Here is a 16087-nt window from a genome sequence, read left to right on the forward strand (position 1 = left end):
ATGGGAAAATTTGGAAATGTCTTTGGAACCTGAAGTACATTAAAGCCTCTAAGCGCTTCATACTCGTTAACAACATAGGCATAGAAAAAAGATATCCTTATTCTCAAGCATAGCCTTTTCTAATAAGTTCATGTTAGATGCCATGAAGTTTAGTGAGGAGTGAAAATCTATGAGGAAAAACATGAACCATTCTACTCTGGCAAAAGTTCAGGAGAAACACCATAGGCCTGTATACCAAATTTTATAACATGTTGAATAATGTGAAAAGTATCACATTGCTTATGAAAGGCTTTCCTGTCACCCCTTAATACTTTTGTCTCAGGCTAACATGTTTGTTAACGAGTTACAATGCTGAAGTTAAGGAAATCTGCTTCCTGTCCTAGCATGCCCATTATCCCAGCCATACAGGTTTAATACCAGGAGTCACTTTAACTCCATGAAGTCATTCAACAGGTACTTGAGTATTTATATTTACTATGTGCGTTGTGCTAGAGTAGCCATTTCTTAAACCTTGTGGCCTCAGAGAATCCCTTCACATTCTTAAACATTGAGGGCCCCAAATCACTTAGTATTTTACCATATTAGAAAGTAAAATATTTAAATATTATAGCAACAAATGCATATTTTTTTTAAAAATAGGTGCATTGTTTTACATTTTGGCAATTCAGTTTCCCTAAATGTCTGACTTAAATAGAAGACAACTGAATTGTTTCTGTTGCATTGGTTACAATGTTACTAGCAGTTTTCTATAATCTCATGTATTAGTCATTAGGAAAATATAGGTTCACTGAGTTATGTAAATCTCCCAAATGTTGGCCCATTTTACTGTATACTACCTAAAATATCATTGGCCGGGCACAGTGGCTTAAACCTGTAATCCTAGCACTTTGGGAGGCCAAGGTGGATCACCTGAGGTCAGGAGTTCAAGACCACCCTGGCCAACATGGTGAAACCCCATCTCTACTAAAAATACAAAAATTAGCCGGGTACAGTGGTACGCGCCTGTAGTCCCAGTTACACAGGAGGTTGAGGCAGGAGAACTGCTTGAACCCAGGAGACAGAGGTTGCAGTCAGCCAAGTGTCCCCCCCCCCCCCCCAAAAAAAAATTATTTTCAATATCACTATCTCATGAAGTATTGGGAAGCTGTCAAGTTCCTGGTATTAGGCACAAGTTTTCCCAAAATTCTGATTTTGACTCAACGTTTGGATTTTATCATTGAAAACAATTGCTGTCAGTTGTTAGGCTCCAAGGAAATAGCAGATAATTCAGCTTACATGAGTGCTTTTTCTTGAGACAACCATTTCAAAAAGTTATGTACTGGAGGGTTTAAGATTTAACAAAATGTCACTGCTTTCACAAGGACATTCTTGAATGAAACTGGTTTTTTTCTTTCGTGGGGGTTCACACCACAAATGCATGGCAGTGAAGAATAACTTACAGTTTGATACCACTGCCTCAGTTTGTGCCAAGGTGCCTGAAGTTTTACTTTTACCTACTGTTGCCTTATCACCACTCTTATGTCAACATATAGTTTAGGATAAACCATGAGATTTTAAGAAGTTATTCTACACTTGCATTACTTCAGGACATGTGTTTACTGCCAAGCTTTCACGTAAGAGTATCTTTAACTAGTTGATGCTGATGCCTGGCAAATACAAGCCAAGTAACAAGTCCAGCCATGTTCATGCATGCATCCATTTATAAGGTATTAGCACAGTCAGCCCTCCATATCCTCAGGTTCTGCATCTGCAGATTTAACCAAATGTGCTTGAAAATATTTGAGAATATTTAATACAACAATAGTACAAATATAAATACACAATGTAACAACTATTTACATAGCATTCACATTGTATGAAATATTATAAGAAATCTGGAAATGATTTAAAGTATATGGGAGGATGTGTGTTAAGTTGTATGCTGATACAGCGCCATTTTATATAAGGGACTTCAACATCCTTGGGTTTTGGTGTCCTTGGCGAACGGCCAGCAAGGGTGGGGTAGTGGTGTCCTGAAACCAATCCTAAGGCAAGGGACAAATGTATACTTCTACAGATGAGATATTAACTCAGAATCCATGTCTGCACACACATCTTTAATGACAAGTTGCTGTTATCACTCAACAGTGGCACTACTATGATCTTTTACTTACACTTCAGCCAGCAGAGATATTCAGCAATGTGAGATTTTTTTACATTTTTCAGCTATTGTGTATGTTTCTAGTGTATAATAAAGTAACTTATCTTTTAAGATATTTAAGTAGCTTTTTCATTTCTAGCTTTAAAACCTGTTTTTTTTTGTTTTGTTTTTTTTTTCAGTAGTGGCATACCTGCATTAAAAAGTAATGCCTTACCAAAAAAAGCACTCTGAATGATTGGTTTCAAAATGATGCCACAACATAGGTGGCACCAGCACTATTCAAAATCATTCCATTCCCATCTCTAAAAAAATTTTTGGCTGGGTATGGTGACTCACGCCTATTAACTCAACATTTTGGGAGGCCCAAAGCAAGATCACTCAGGGCTAGGAGTTGAAGACTAGCCTGAGCAACTAGCCTGAGCAAGATCCTGTCTCAAAAAAAATTCGTTTTCAAATTTTCTTAAAAGCGCAGGCTTGGTGGTGCATGCCTATAGTTCCAGCTACTCAGGAGGCTGAGGCAGGAGGATCGCTTGAACCCAGGAGTTTCAGGCTGTAGTTCACTATGATGGCAGCTGTGAATAGCCTGGGCAACACAGCAAGACCTTATCCCAAAGAAAGACAAAAGAACTAAATTATTCTACTGCAGAACATGATAAGTATCTCCAAAGCAGAAAGACAGGTTTCATATTTTCATTAGTTTGAGTCAGTCCTTCCAAATCAAATCTTGTTTTTTATTAGTATACAGATGGTATAGCCAATAAGTAAATGAGAAGCAGTCTTTCTAAGCCAATGATCCATTCTTAAATGAAAAAAATATAAATATTTTAGAATAAATTTATTAAATTCTAAAGTTATAAAATTTTTAAATTTGGATATTTTGGGAAAATATTTAAACCACTATTGCAAACAAAACAACAAAATGTACTTAAGTTTATGCTTAGGCACAAAGAAAACTACAGTATTTTAAAGTAACAATTGCACAACATTGAGTTTGCAAAGATTACTGAAGGCATAACCTAAAAAGTGAGTTGATTTCTAAAAATGGGAAAAGGGGAAAAAATAATTTCTAAAAACAAGTATGCATACCTAAACCTACCTAACGACACCGTAGTAAATTCAAGTATAGCACCATTCGTTAACATCAATGAGGATGTCATCACACATCATGTAGCCTCTGCACACTGTGAGAATAAATGAAAAAGACAAGCATCTTGCTATCATGACAATAGTTTTGACCTCGCAGACCTCTCTGTGCTTAGGCAACGGATAAAGCCGTAAGAACTGTCCTGCCCTTGAGCAACCTAAAGTAGGAAAAAAAACCAAAATTACACAATTATTATTTACAATTGTGAGAAGAGCTCTTGACAACATTCAAATGGAGGATACAGTGTAGTAAGGGTGAGGGTATCAAGGCTTCCTTGAGAAGTGATGTTTTGAGGCCATTCTTCTCAGTAACTGGTATTTGGTTCCTGAATCCTTTAACTTCCTTACCGTTGTCACTCCTAAGCCAAATCTCATCACGTCATGTCTAGACTACTGTTAAGAGAACCACTTAAGTGGTCTCTGCAGCCCTCAATTTATTGGTGTATCTATGGGAAAATTGCTCAAACTCTAAGCCTTAGTTTCCTACTCTGTAAAATGGGGTTTTATATACAAGGAACATACTAAATACACAGGTGTACCTCAGAAACACTGCAGGCTCAATTCCAGAGCACTACAATAAAGCGAATCTCATGAATTTGTTGGTTTCCCAGTGCATAAATTATGGTTACACTATACCATAGTCTATTAAAAGCGTACAACAGCATTATGTATAATTGATAAATATGTCACTGCTAAAAATGCTAACAATCTTTTTGCTGGTGGAGGGTCTTACACCAATGTTAACGATGGCTACTGACTCATCAGGGTGGTGGTGGTTTAAGATTGGGATAGCTGTGACAATTTCTTAAAAGACAATGTTTGCCACACTGACATCCTTTCACAAGACTTCTCTGTAGCATGTGATGCTGTTTGATAGCATGATAGCATTTCACCCACAGTAAAACCTTTTTTTCCTTTTCCTTTTTTTTTTTTTTTTTTTACACAAGGTCTCACTCTGTCACCCAGGCTGGAGTGCAGGGGCACCATCTCGGCTCACTGCAACCTCCTGCTCCCTGGTTCAAGAGATTCTCCTGCCTCAGCTTCCCAAGTAGCTGGGACTACAGGTGTGCACCACACCTGGCTAATTTTGGTAGAGGTGAGGTTTCACCATGTTGGCTAGGCTGGTCTTGAACTCCTGACCTCAAGTGATCTACCAGCCTCGGCCTCCCAAAGTGCTGGGATTGCAGGTGTGAGCCACCACACCCAGCCAGTAGAACTTATTTCAAAATTGAAGTCAACTGTCTCACACCATGGCACTGCTTTATCAACCAGGTTTCTGTAATTCCTAAATCCTTTATTGTCATTTTAACAATGTTCACAGCAACTGGACCAGTAGATTCCATCTCAAGAAACCATTTTCTTTGCTCATCCCTAAGAAGCAACTCTTCATCCATTCAAATTTGTTCATGAGATTGCAGCAATTCAGTCACATTTTCAACGCTTTACTTTCAATTCTAGTTTTCTTGCTATTTCCACATCTGCGGTACACAAAAGGCATTCAATAACTATTGGTTCATTTCTTCTACCTATATTTCCATTAGCTTTTGCCTATAGTATGCACTAGAGTATGTTACCATCATTTGTTCTAAGTAGTACCTCATTATTACATTATTCATAAGCAATACCTCAAGGTCCAAGATTAGATTTTAAATCAAAGTCAGTAAAAATAGAAAAGGCTGTGAAGACTGTTGACTGAGTTTACCAGAATCCATACACTAGAGGTGAGGTTAGTTAGGTGATGAAATAACCATTCTATAAACATGATCTGAAACTGTGTTACTGTTGTCAGCAGGAAAAGCCAATGTTACATGTTAAAAAAAAAACAAAACCCAAAACCAGAAAACAAAAGGTGACAAAGTATCAAGTCACTGATGACTGATCTCTAGGAAAAAAGCTGGAAAGCAGGATTATTAAATGTAACCACGACTAAGATAAAAATCAGAGGCAGAAAGTCTTTGTCACCAAGAAGATATACTCCATAACAGAGTAGAAACAATTCATCAGGTTTAACCCTGGTCTAGAGAAAATAAAACTATTTGATTCAATACTAACACTTCTTTAGTAATCCAATATATTATCCAATCTCAAGAAGAGAGTGTCATGGATAAGAAAAAAAAGTCGTCTTGAGAAGTATGTGCTCTAATATAAACTAATATGCCACTAAGAAAGCAACCTGCCAAGTCCAGTACCAGACTTCTGGATTTGTGACCTAACAAGGTGCTCTACAATTAACGTAACAGTCAAACTAGAGTGTTGTAAACTAGAATTATATAATTATGCCAAACCTCCACTCACAAAAAATATATGGAAGTGACCTAAGTTTACATTTTGCAAATCTCATACACACGCTAGCCCTGACAAAAGTTTCACCACCTTTCTCATGCAAGTACAAGCGTGTAATATACTTAATAAATTTGTCTTATAAGGGTTAGAATAGTATAACTACTTGAAAAGGAGATAGGTAGCTGGTTAATTTAAACAAAAAGCCCAAGGAAGTAAAGCACAGGAAAAGGATAACTGCAGTGGTTAGTACAGGAAACCCAAAGAAGAACTGAATGGTGGGATAGATGTATTCAGAGACCATGAGGCATCAGTTTCCTCTATGAATAGAATATTAGGAGATGTAGGTTAAATGGGACCCTGAAGTCTCTCCCAAAAAGTAGCCTTGTTTATATGTTTTGTGAGCTTACTATTTCTTATTATTACTAATGTGAGAATCAATTTCACATATAAACCAACAAAACTAACATTTATTAAGCTCTCAGCTCTGTGTTTAGGCACTGAAAAATCACTTTCCTTAAGGACTGCAATTAAGCAGGAGAAACACAAATAAGGTGCACTTCTCTTGTTCGAAAGAATATATTTCAGCATTCCTTTTAAAAGGAAAACCTGACCTGCAAGTTTCCAAAAATATTACTATTCCTCTTTGCCTCTCAAAATTCCCATTCTGTTATTTTTTAGGAGGAGGAAAAAAACAGTTCATTTGAGGAAAAACTGAGGGACACATAGTGTACAATTGAGAAGAGTTTCTCTGAAATTGTAATCATTTTTGGCAGGTAAATAGGCATATCTGAGTCAGCAAATGAACTTGAAGATACTGAATTATACTGCCTGCCCTGTGGGGTTCCACCTTCCCCAAAAGAATTCAGAATTTTTGGGTGGTCTGAGAATCTGCATTAAGACAACTGTCTCCACACATAGGAGGTTTGAAGACCACTGACCTAAGGGTCTTATTTTCTAAAGAGAACTTTAAATTAAAATGTATTTTTAAAATGTATTTTAAAAAGTATATTTAATGGCCCAGGGCGGTGGCTCGCACCTGTAATCCCAGGACTTTGGGAAGCTTAGGCAGGAAGAACACTTGAGCCCAGGAGTTCTAACCTGTGCAGCACAGCAAAAACCCCATCTCTACAAAAAAAAAAAAAAAAAAAAAAAATTAGCTGGGCATGGAAGCGTGTGCCTGTAGTCCCAGCTACTCAGGAGGCTGAAGCAGGAGGATCACTTGAGCCAAGGAAGTCAAGGCTGCGTGAGCCATGATCACGCCATAGCAATCCAGTAAGTGATACTAAGACTCCGTCTCAAAAAAAAAAAAAAAAAGATAACTAAAACGTATAAGATACTGTATTAGCACATAAAAAGCATTTGGTGTTAAAATGTCGGTATTATAATTCCTCAGGATAAAACTTACTTTGTGATTGTTTTCTATAACTCAAGATATGATGCTTAGAGCTCCTCCAATCAAGTGTTTCCAGGAAGTGAAAACTTGTAGGACAGAAATTTAGGCTGGGTTCATTTGTATCATACAGACCTATTCTTCATTCAAGTTCTAATATATTTAACTATGTAGCTCCTGTAACAGTTTAATGGAATCTCCCCTCCCTAAAATTCATCATGCATTTTTTTTTTTTTTGAAATCCAAACTCATTAACACTTGCTTTCACTGTTGTCCAAGGCAGGCACATCTTTAAAAATGGTTTGTTGGACTTAGCTTTCAGCTAAATATATAATAAATAAAACAAAACAAGCAGTTAAATGAAATTTAATGGGCCAGAGAGCTTCAGCTTTGATTTCCTTACTGCTCAGTAAAAAGAGAAAACAATGTCCACGTATTCTGTAATCCACAGAACAAGCCTGGGGCTACAGCTACACTATCCACAGTTGCAATTTAAATTAGATAAAAAATAAAAATTCAGTTCTTTAGTCATACCAGCCACTTTTCCAATGCTCAAGATGAATAAAATGTCAAACCATAAAGACATTTACATGTCGCTCACTCCATTTAGAGTTGGCTAGACATCAGAGTATACTAGGAGCTCAGGAGTACAAGACACAACAAGACACTGTTCCTTCAAAAAGCTCAGAATAGTTAAGATAATTTAAATCAGCAATGACAACGACCCGAGAAGTACTATGACCCACGCAGTACAAACTGCTCAGGAGTCAGGAGAAAACTGCTTTTTTAAAAGGGGAATTTGGTTCATAGAACAACAGACCATGGAAGGCATGACCAAAGGGGAGATGACATTTGAATCTGCAGGATTAAAAGCAGCAAGGGGTAGCATTCCAAAAAGAACCACCCCACAAAGATATATGACAATGTCTCTATGATTTGGGTAACTGCAATTCGTTCCATGTGACTTCAGGAGAGAGGTCATGTTTGTGTGTGTCGCATGTGGAAAATAGTGAAAAATGAAAAAGCTGTTAAATTGAGGAAAGTCTATCCAGGGACCTTATGCATCACATTCACGAGGACAGAATTCATCCTGTAAACCAGGGGTGTCCAATCTTTTGGCTTCCCTGGGCCACACTGCAAGAATTGTCTTGGGCACACATAAAGGACAGATGATGAGCAAAAAAAAAAAAACAAACAACAACAACAAAAAACACCCTGCAAAAAAAATCTCCTAACATTTTAAGAAAGTTTACGAATTTGTGTTGGGCCGCATTCAAAGCTGTCCTGGGTCCCATGCGGCCCGCGGGTTAGACAACTTGCTGTAAACAGTACAAGCCAGTAATAGAGTTTCATCTGTCATTTTCATGCTCTATCTTCCTTTAGGACAATCATCCTAACAAGATGTAAGATGGATCAAAAGATAACACTAAAGACAGAGACAGCAATTTGGAAGCTATCACACAGGCATCTGAGATCAGTTACTAACCTGATGAGAACAGAAATGAGAGGTATTTAGAGGAAGAGAAAGGGAGATGTTACCTAACCTCAGATCCAATTCTCTGTAAAGCAGTAGTCAAAATCACCTGGACTGTGAAGAGGGTCAGGGAAAGAATCCCAGCTAAGGAAAAAGGATAAAATGAAAATCAAGGTAAACATTTAAGAACGTGAACTAGGGAGGAATAAAAGCACTGCTGGGTAAGAGTCAAGCCCCAGCTCAAGCCTTAATTTGTGGTGGAACCAATCTGTCTGGTTTCGCGAGTCACCAAGCTACCCAAGATCAAGAGAGGGAGAAAGCTAGTGCTATGTCTGAATACTACATGAGCAAGTACAACAAATGGAAAATGGGATCAAGTATGAGTGAGAGTTGCTAAGATGCCTGGTAGGGATGCAAAGGGGTAGAGAGCCTGGGGAGAGAACGTGAGGGAGGGAAGCACTGGTTTCTCAAGCAAAGGCTAAAATTTTTCTACTAAGATTTAACCTAATGCTACACTTTGGTGGTGCAGCAAGGGTCGCAAATGGTATAAAACTCAGGTGATCATGCTTTACGTCTGTCTCTAGAAAAATGCTCCAAAAATGGTAAGTAGTGATAATCTGCAGTCTCATTGCATAAAATCAGCCCCAGGTGAATGACTAGGCTCCATTTCCCTACCCCACCCTTATGACAATAACCTCGACACCAACTCAAGTTCTTGAGAAGATAACTAATCCGACTCGCCCCTCAAATCTTACAGCTGCTCACTCCCCTGCAGGGCAACGCCCAGGCACCAAGTTAGCCCCTTAAGCCTAGGCAAAAGAATCCCGCCCATAATCGAGAAGCGACTCGACATGGAGGCGATGACGAGATCACGCGGGGAAGAGAGGGAGGGCTTCTTCCAGGCCCAGGGCGGGCCTTACAAGACGGGAGGCAGAGAAAACTCCCATAAAGGTATTGCGGCACTCCCCTCCCCCTGCCCAGAAGGGTGCGGCCTTCTCTCCGCCTCCTCCACCGCAGCTCCCTCAAGATTGCAGCTCGCGCCGGTTTTTGGAAAACAAGCGCCTCCCACCCACAAACCAGCCGGACCGACCCCCACTCCTCCCCCACCCCCACGAGTGCCTGTAGCAGGCCGGGCCTGTCTCGCCCTTCAGGCGGTGGGAACCCGGGGCGGAGCCGCGGCCGCCGCCATCCAGAAGTCTCGGCCGGCAGCCCGCCCCCCACCTCCAGCGCGCGCTTCCTGCCACGTTGCGCAGGGGCGCGGGGCCAGACACTGCGGCGCTGGGCCTCCGGGAGGACCGTACCAACGCCCGCCTCCCCACCACCCCCGCGCCCCGCGCAGTGGTTTCGCTCATGTGAGACTCGAGCCAGTAGCAAGGGCCCGGTCCCACAGCTTCGACAGCCAATCAGGTGTCGAAGGCAGGCAGGCGGCGGGTAAACCGACTCCCCCGAAGGAAAGGGAGGGTGGGAGGACGCCCGCGCCGGAGCCAATTTCACTGACCCTCCCCTCCCGCCGCGGGAGGCCTGCCGCGCCCGCACACCCAGCATCTCCCCACCCCACCTACCTACCCGCCCCACCCAGGGGGCAACGCGAGAGTCGCTAGGCGGCTGCGCACTCCCGACGCTGTAACTGACAGGCGCTTTACTCCAACCAGAATACGCCATTTGTGTTTTCACACACGGCGGGAGGAGAAACGGCCAATCAGCGACAAGAGGCTAGCCGGAAGCGCTCCTCCCTCTGCGAGAGCAATGGCTCCGTCCGGTTTCGAGCATTTTCCGCTCCCTTCTCCCTCCCCCTCCGGTTGCCGCAGGGCGGGCCTCCCTCCCGCCTGCATCCAACCAACCCTTTCCCTCCCAACGTAACAAACATTATGTTCCCGACTTCCCACGGGAAAGGCAACCCCCGCAAGCCACCAGACAGCCACCCCAGCCACCCATCCCCCCAGTGCACCGCACGTCCCCTCCCACCAGAGTTCCGCTCCCCTACCTAGACGAGGCTCTCTGAGGAGCCGGAGACCCAGAGCACAGCCTCTTCTCTAGGCGGCCTCGGCGGCTTCCGCTGATTGGCGGCGAGTGGGCCAATGGGTACGGGGCGGTGGGCGGAGAGGCCAATGGCGCGGCGGGAGGGGGCGTGTCCCGGGTGCCCCTGGCGCCGGCGCTGGGAATCCCCGTGCGGTCAGTGGCGTTTCCGCTCGGGCAGCGGGCTGAGTGAGCTGCCGCCGCCGCCGCCGCCGCTGCCGGGGGAGGGGCGGCCGCCGCCCGCTTGCGCTCAGAGACTCACGCAGCCCCAGTCCCGCCAGTCCGCCAACACAGTAGTGCCGGCCCCCCTCTTTCCCTGGCCCTCCCCCCTCCCCGCCTTTGGCTCGCTCCGCCTTTCTGCCCCCCACCCCCACCTCACGGGTACGGGCCATTCCCGGCCAGGAAACGCCGTGGCGCCGCGTTGGGCCTAACTCGAGTCCTGCCGCCTCCCGGGAGTGCCGTGCGCCGCAGCCCGGGCCCAGGCCCCGGCAGCGCCTGGGACAAGGTAAGGGTCCGACAGAAAAGAAACCGAACCTCACGATCGGGCCCCAGGGGAGGGAAGGGTCACCTCCTCCGTCTCCCCGCGCTCGCTTTCCTTGGGTCGTGGGCCTGGCCCTCCCCAAGCTCTTAGGAGGATGCTGCCCCTTCTCATACCCCTCGCCGCCTCGCACACACCGTTGCAACACCCCATTTTCCCAGGGAGAGAGGCCCCCTCTAATCTAGGCGACCCAACTCCCCTTTTCATGTCTTTCCTGGGTCAGGACGCTTCCCCTCCCCCAACGCCTCTTCACCCCCTTTCCTGGGAACTGCCTACTCCACGTTTACCTTTCCCTTGAGGAGAGGCCTCTTGCTGCCCTCCGCTCGAAATACACAGGCATACTTTTTTTCTCTCCCCGCTTCCCCACTCCCTACCCCCGTTCTCGCGGCCTTGTGACAGACAACTCTGATCGCTCTGGGGGCCTCGATCTCCCCTCCGTAGTCTTCCTGGACGCCTTCCCTCTCGTTTTCTGGCTTCCCACCTCAGATGGCTGCTTCCCAAAGGCATTACCTTCGCCACCCCCACCACACGTTCTCTGGCTCCCCGTGGCGTGTGCCCCAGCGTGTCTGAGATAGCCTCGTTGAATGTGTAGGGTTCGAGCCTGGAGTTGAGCCAGATTGTGTCGTTTTACTTGCCTTGGGCGTGGAGAGCGATCTTGTGAGAATATCTTCAAAGGCAGAAAAATATACCCTTTATGAATTCTCTTTCCATCTGCGTGTAAGTCGGGAATGTGAAGAGGAGGGTAGGAAAGAACCCTGGTTCAAGTAGGTAAATCGCGTGAGAGGGAAAGTTTAACTGTTGGGAAAGCCCCTTCTATGCTAATTGATTCTATAGAGCCCTTGCTTGTCTCACTTCTTGGGCGTCAGTGGTCTTTCTCTTGGATACGGATGCTGCAGTCAGCTCTGCTGGTCTGGGTCAGGGGTGCGTGTATGACCTGCATTTTCTGCTTTCTCATGTTACTTGTGCAATGTATTCACCGGTAACTCATTTCTTTCCCAGACCTCTGGGTTCCATTGGGCTTTGTCTATATTTAAGTTCATTTCTCCAATTTCCTTCGTGCACATAGGTACTGAACGAATCTCCAAGTTCTCTGCTAATTACCTTCATCACTTGACTAAACAAGTTGTTTTTAGATGACATATTTGTGACCAAGGTCATATTTACATTTCTTTGTTGGGCAGATGTTACATAGCTATACTTGTGATTGGGGAGGATCCAGCTGAGTGGAGTGTGCTGAGCTTTTCAGGAGAGTGTGTACTCCCTATTTGAAATTATTTTTTGGTTGTTAATTTTATATTATTAATGTTTTTAGGTCACAGAGAAAGTTCTAAGTGGTAATTTTAGATGTGTAGGATCTGAGCTAGGACTAAAGCAGAGAATACTCACATAATCAGAGGTTTCTGGGCTCCAGGGAGGACGTAGGGCTTTTTTTTTTTCTATTGGATTTCTTCCAGTTTTCTCAGGATCGTTAGTCCTCTTCTGTAGCCAAAAATTCTGGCCTGTTATGGGATTAGAGTCTTTAAGGTTTACTCAGACTGTCATTATGTGTAGAAAAATGAATTATGCCCTTTGGTAGGACATGACACAAGGCTCTGTTTCTAGCTGCAAATTTAAATTAGATTGTAGAGTGCTTGGGAAATTGGCTTTCAACAGACCAAAGCTTAATCTTCACTCCTAAACTGCTGGCTTAATTAAAATGGATATTTAGAATTTGGTAAATGTTGATTTTTCTAATAAAAGGCCTTGGTTTAAAAGGGTGACCTTAGGATTGTTTCTCTCTTAAAAGCATAATTCCAGCCCTTCTGGCGTGGAGCACTGGTCCAAAAAAAAAAAGTGTGTGTAAGGAGTGGGGGTGGGGTAAAGAGAAGGTTGTTCCTTTGGGTTGGATCACAGGGGTGAGTATACAAGGCAGCAGCAGCTGCTGGCTCTGGAGCTCTGGTTGCTACGTGAGAAGCTTGAGTAGTGCTGGCTGCTGTCTCCAGGGAAGGACAGCAGTGCAGCGTCCATTAATGCTGCTGGCTGCAGGGAGCAGCACTTAGGCGATGGCTGCTTCAGGACTAAGAAGAAACCTTGCTTTTCTGGGAATTTTCACTGCTGAGCTGGTTTGCTTTTTATTGGTGGGGAGATAGGAATTAGTAATTCATAACCTCCTACCCATTTATGGATATTGGCATCTGGAAACTGGATCATAGTTAAAGCCTTTCTTTTTTTGTTTGTTTGATTTGGTTTTTGTTTTTTGGCAGATTTTTGTTTTTTGTCTAGACATTTGTGCTTGGATAGGACTAAAAGTTCCATTAGGGTTTTAATTTTTGAATCAGTTTAAAAACCCAAGTAAAAATTTTAAGGATCTTTCTGATAACCACAATGGGAAGAAAATAACAGGAATTTTTTCCTGCAACTGACATATCATGTTTTCCTCCATCTCTTTAATCATAGAATCAATTCTTATTATTTTGTTACGTGTCTCCATCCTTTCGATTAGACCATATTTACCTTATAGATGATTTGCTAAACATTTTACTAAGCTTGAACTCTTAAACTCTAAAAAGGTGCCATTTTGGAGTGGTTTCTAAATAAATATTCTTAATTTGTGTATTAGTAATAAAATTCTCCAGATTAGATATTTTCTTTGGAGTTTTACTTATAAGATTGATTCATTATATACATGTTGGATATAGCCTTCTGACATCACAAATATATGTCTTTTGGCCATAATCCATCTGAAATGTAGGACAGACCAGAAGAAATATGCAGGAATCGAATAAGTTTAGTTCAGGATACTGAGAAGATGGCCTCTGAGCCCCTTAGGTGATCTCCCCTCCCCCACAACTCCTGAACATTAGGATGATCTCTGATTAAGCAAAACAATCTGAGCGTGGAAAAACTTGAAGGAGAACCACCACCACCAATTATATGCAATACTGGACATATTCCTGTGTGCTGTTTTTCTCCCCCAAGACTCGTATATCCTATACTTTTTTCCTCTCAGAATTTTGATTTGTTCATTTTTGTGTAAATGTACTTAAATCTCACAAACATCTATAATTTGTAGTATGACTCTGGCATTTGTGGCAGAGAACCAGAAAGAATGGAAATGAGTTTTGTCATTCACAAATGTGGCTCACATTGTTTTCCCAGTAATAAAAGCAGACCAATGAAACAGAACCTTTAATGGATACTGTTTTAGGAGGTTCCGATTCTTATTACTATCACATAGATAAGATGCAATAGCAGATAAATATAATTTCATGTATACTGGCTGTTTGACATACTTAGGGTTTAAGATAAAAATGTTTGTAGTTTTTTACTCTGTGGCTGAAGTTGCTATATAAAATAATTGCTTTTACACTCGAATTTCCTGTTGTTTGGAACCTTTTGTGCTCTTGATACAGTCATTTTCTAGAGGATCATACAGGCCCTTTTCATAGAAGGATTTACTTAAGTTATACCCTTGAAAACTTTTTTATCTCTTTTGATACTGTTTTGTGTCCAGGAACTGACTTTCTGAAATTATTCTGGCTTTTCTGGGGAGAATGACTATTTCATTTTTACCTTTGAATGGGGAAATAATAAAGTGCAAAGTACAGATTTGCGGATAATTACTTTTGCTTTATCCTCTCTATGTTGAAATAACTTATGAAAAATTAGGCCATAGTTAACAGCAGTCAATGACTATTGGATACATTTTATCAGAGGGGAACTGGATCATGAATAAAATAAAATTTTAAAAATAATTTTTGGCTGAACTCTGGTGATTCATCAGTTTAATTTGAAGTTAGAAGGTCTAGCAGTGAATTTTATTTATAAAAATTGTATTTCAAGTGTTGAAAACTGAAACTTCTTGACCAGTATATTTTGTTTGAGGCATAAAACTTTGCAAAATGTGCATCATATATTTAGTAATATAACTGGTAGTCATTTGTAATTTAAAATATTCTTTCAAAGGCATTCTTTAGAAAGTAAGTGTAATGTACCTATGATGGGCAGGGATTGGTACCATTCCTTATTGCCAAAAATTCTAAAATATGTGGCAAAATGATTGATTTATCTTGTGGGTGAGATTCTAGGAAGTTCATGAAAGGTGGAGAGAATATAGTTTCCTTCACTTATCTATATACATTTTGTTAAATAAGTCTTAGGAAAACTATTTTATTGTATCTTTAATTATGAATTGCGTAAAAGATACCCAGTAACTTTGGGGGGAGGTGCTGTTAGAAAGCATTACATTGGAGAGAATTCCCTTACCCTGGGACAAAATGCGTTCAGAGTCTTTAATACTTAGTGAAGGGAACTATGGGATAAAATAAACAAACAATGAAGGTGAGCTCAGTCTGCTTTATATGTGCCCTCACTGAGCAAGGAATTTGTAATCCCATCGTGCCTCACTCGGTTATTCCATCGTATTGATTTTGTTTGCTGAGTACCTGAGGGGAATACCTTACTTAATGTAAGGTCACATTAAGTACGTTTGATATGAAGACAGGGAAAGGAATTTTCTGCTTCTTGGAATAATGTCTTAGTATTTTTAAAACACTGAGTTTTCACATCAGGCCAGTTTTGCCTGATGCTCATGTCTGTTGCTTTGGTTGGGCTGCTGCTTTCTCTTCTGTGTTCTTCTGAGTTCCTTGTGGTATAAGGATTCCCAGAGCTTTCATGGCAACATGAAGTAATAAGAAGCATTGCCTTAGCCATGTTAGTTACATGTACACTTTTGGCCTATGTTATGAATCACAAAAAGCGGTAGCTATAGGAATGTATACAAAATAGATTTCTGTCTGGGGAATCAAGTTTTTGATTTGTGCTACCTAATGGAGGGAAAAATGCTGAATTTCTTGCTGCTCTGTTTGAGAAATAGATGGAAGCATGGGAGGAGCCAGAGACCTCTGCAGCAGGATTTGGTCTAAGTAGAAAAGGAAGATTTTTGTTTCAGATTGCCAGCTGCTTATGTCAGACTGACTCCCTTATTATGCCTCCAGTAGGCCTGTCAATATGGCCAAACAGCTAGATAAGTGCAGGGCAGGACAAAGGGCTCTTTGCACAGCAGGGAGGCAGTGTTGGTGGGGGAGGGGCAGGAGGTAGGAAAGGCAAGAGGAAGAGGTTCTT

The 16087-nt window shown here is 42.2% G+C and overlaps 1 protein-coding gene, 1 long non-coding RNA gene and 1 pseudogene across 16 annotated transcripts in view; 1 reads left to right on the forward strand and 2 right to left on the reverse strand.

The window, feature by feature from the left end:
- Window positions 1-1682: 1682 nt before the first annotated feature.
- On the reverse strand, window positions 1683-10485 carry LOC116466701 (uncharacterized). The gene is made up of 2 exons (XR_009213060.1): window positions 10415-10485; window positions 1683-3441 (listed from the first exon to the last, which is right to left on the reverse strand). It is a non-coding gene; the product is annotated as an uncharacterized LOC116466701 (long non-coding RNA).
- On the reverse strand, window positions 9432-10131 carry LOC131383218 (uncharacterized; annotated as a pseudogene).
- A 120-nt stretch (window positions 10486-10605) lies between the features above and the next one.
- Window positions 10606-16087, forward strand: part of SETD5 (SET domain containing 5) — an 81002-nt gene continuing 75520 nt past the window's right edge. For 14 of the 15 annotated variants that reach the window (XM_058437206.1, XM_058437214.1, XM_058437213.1 and 11 more), the window contains exon 1: window positions 10621-10951. The gene's annotated coding sequence lies outside the window, so the exon portion shown is untranslated. Of the gene's footprint in view, window positions 10952-16087 lie in introns of all 15 variants that reach the window. The other variant, XM_032149596.2, reaches the window with a different exon arrangement.

This window comes from Hylobates moloch, unplaced genomic scaffold, assembly GCF_009828535.3.
Source record: "Hylobates moloch isolate HMO894 unplaced genomic scaffold, HMol_V3 SCAFFOLD_4, whole genome shotgun sequence".
Classification (NCBI taxonomy): domain Eukaryota; kingdom Metazoa; phylum Chordata; class Mammalia; order Primates; family Hylobatidae; genus Hylobates; species Hylobates moloch.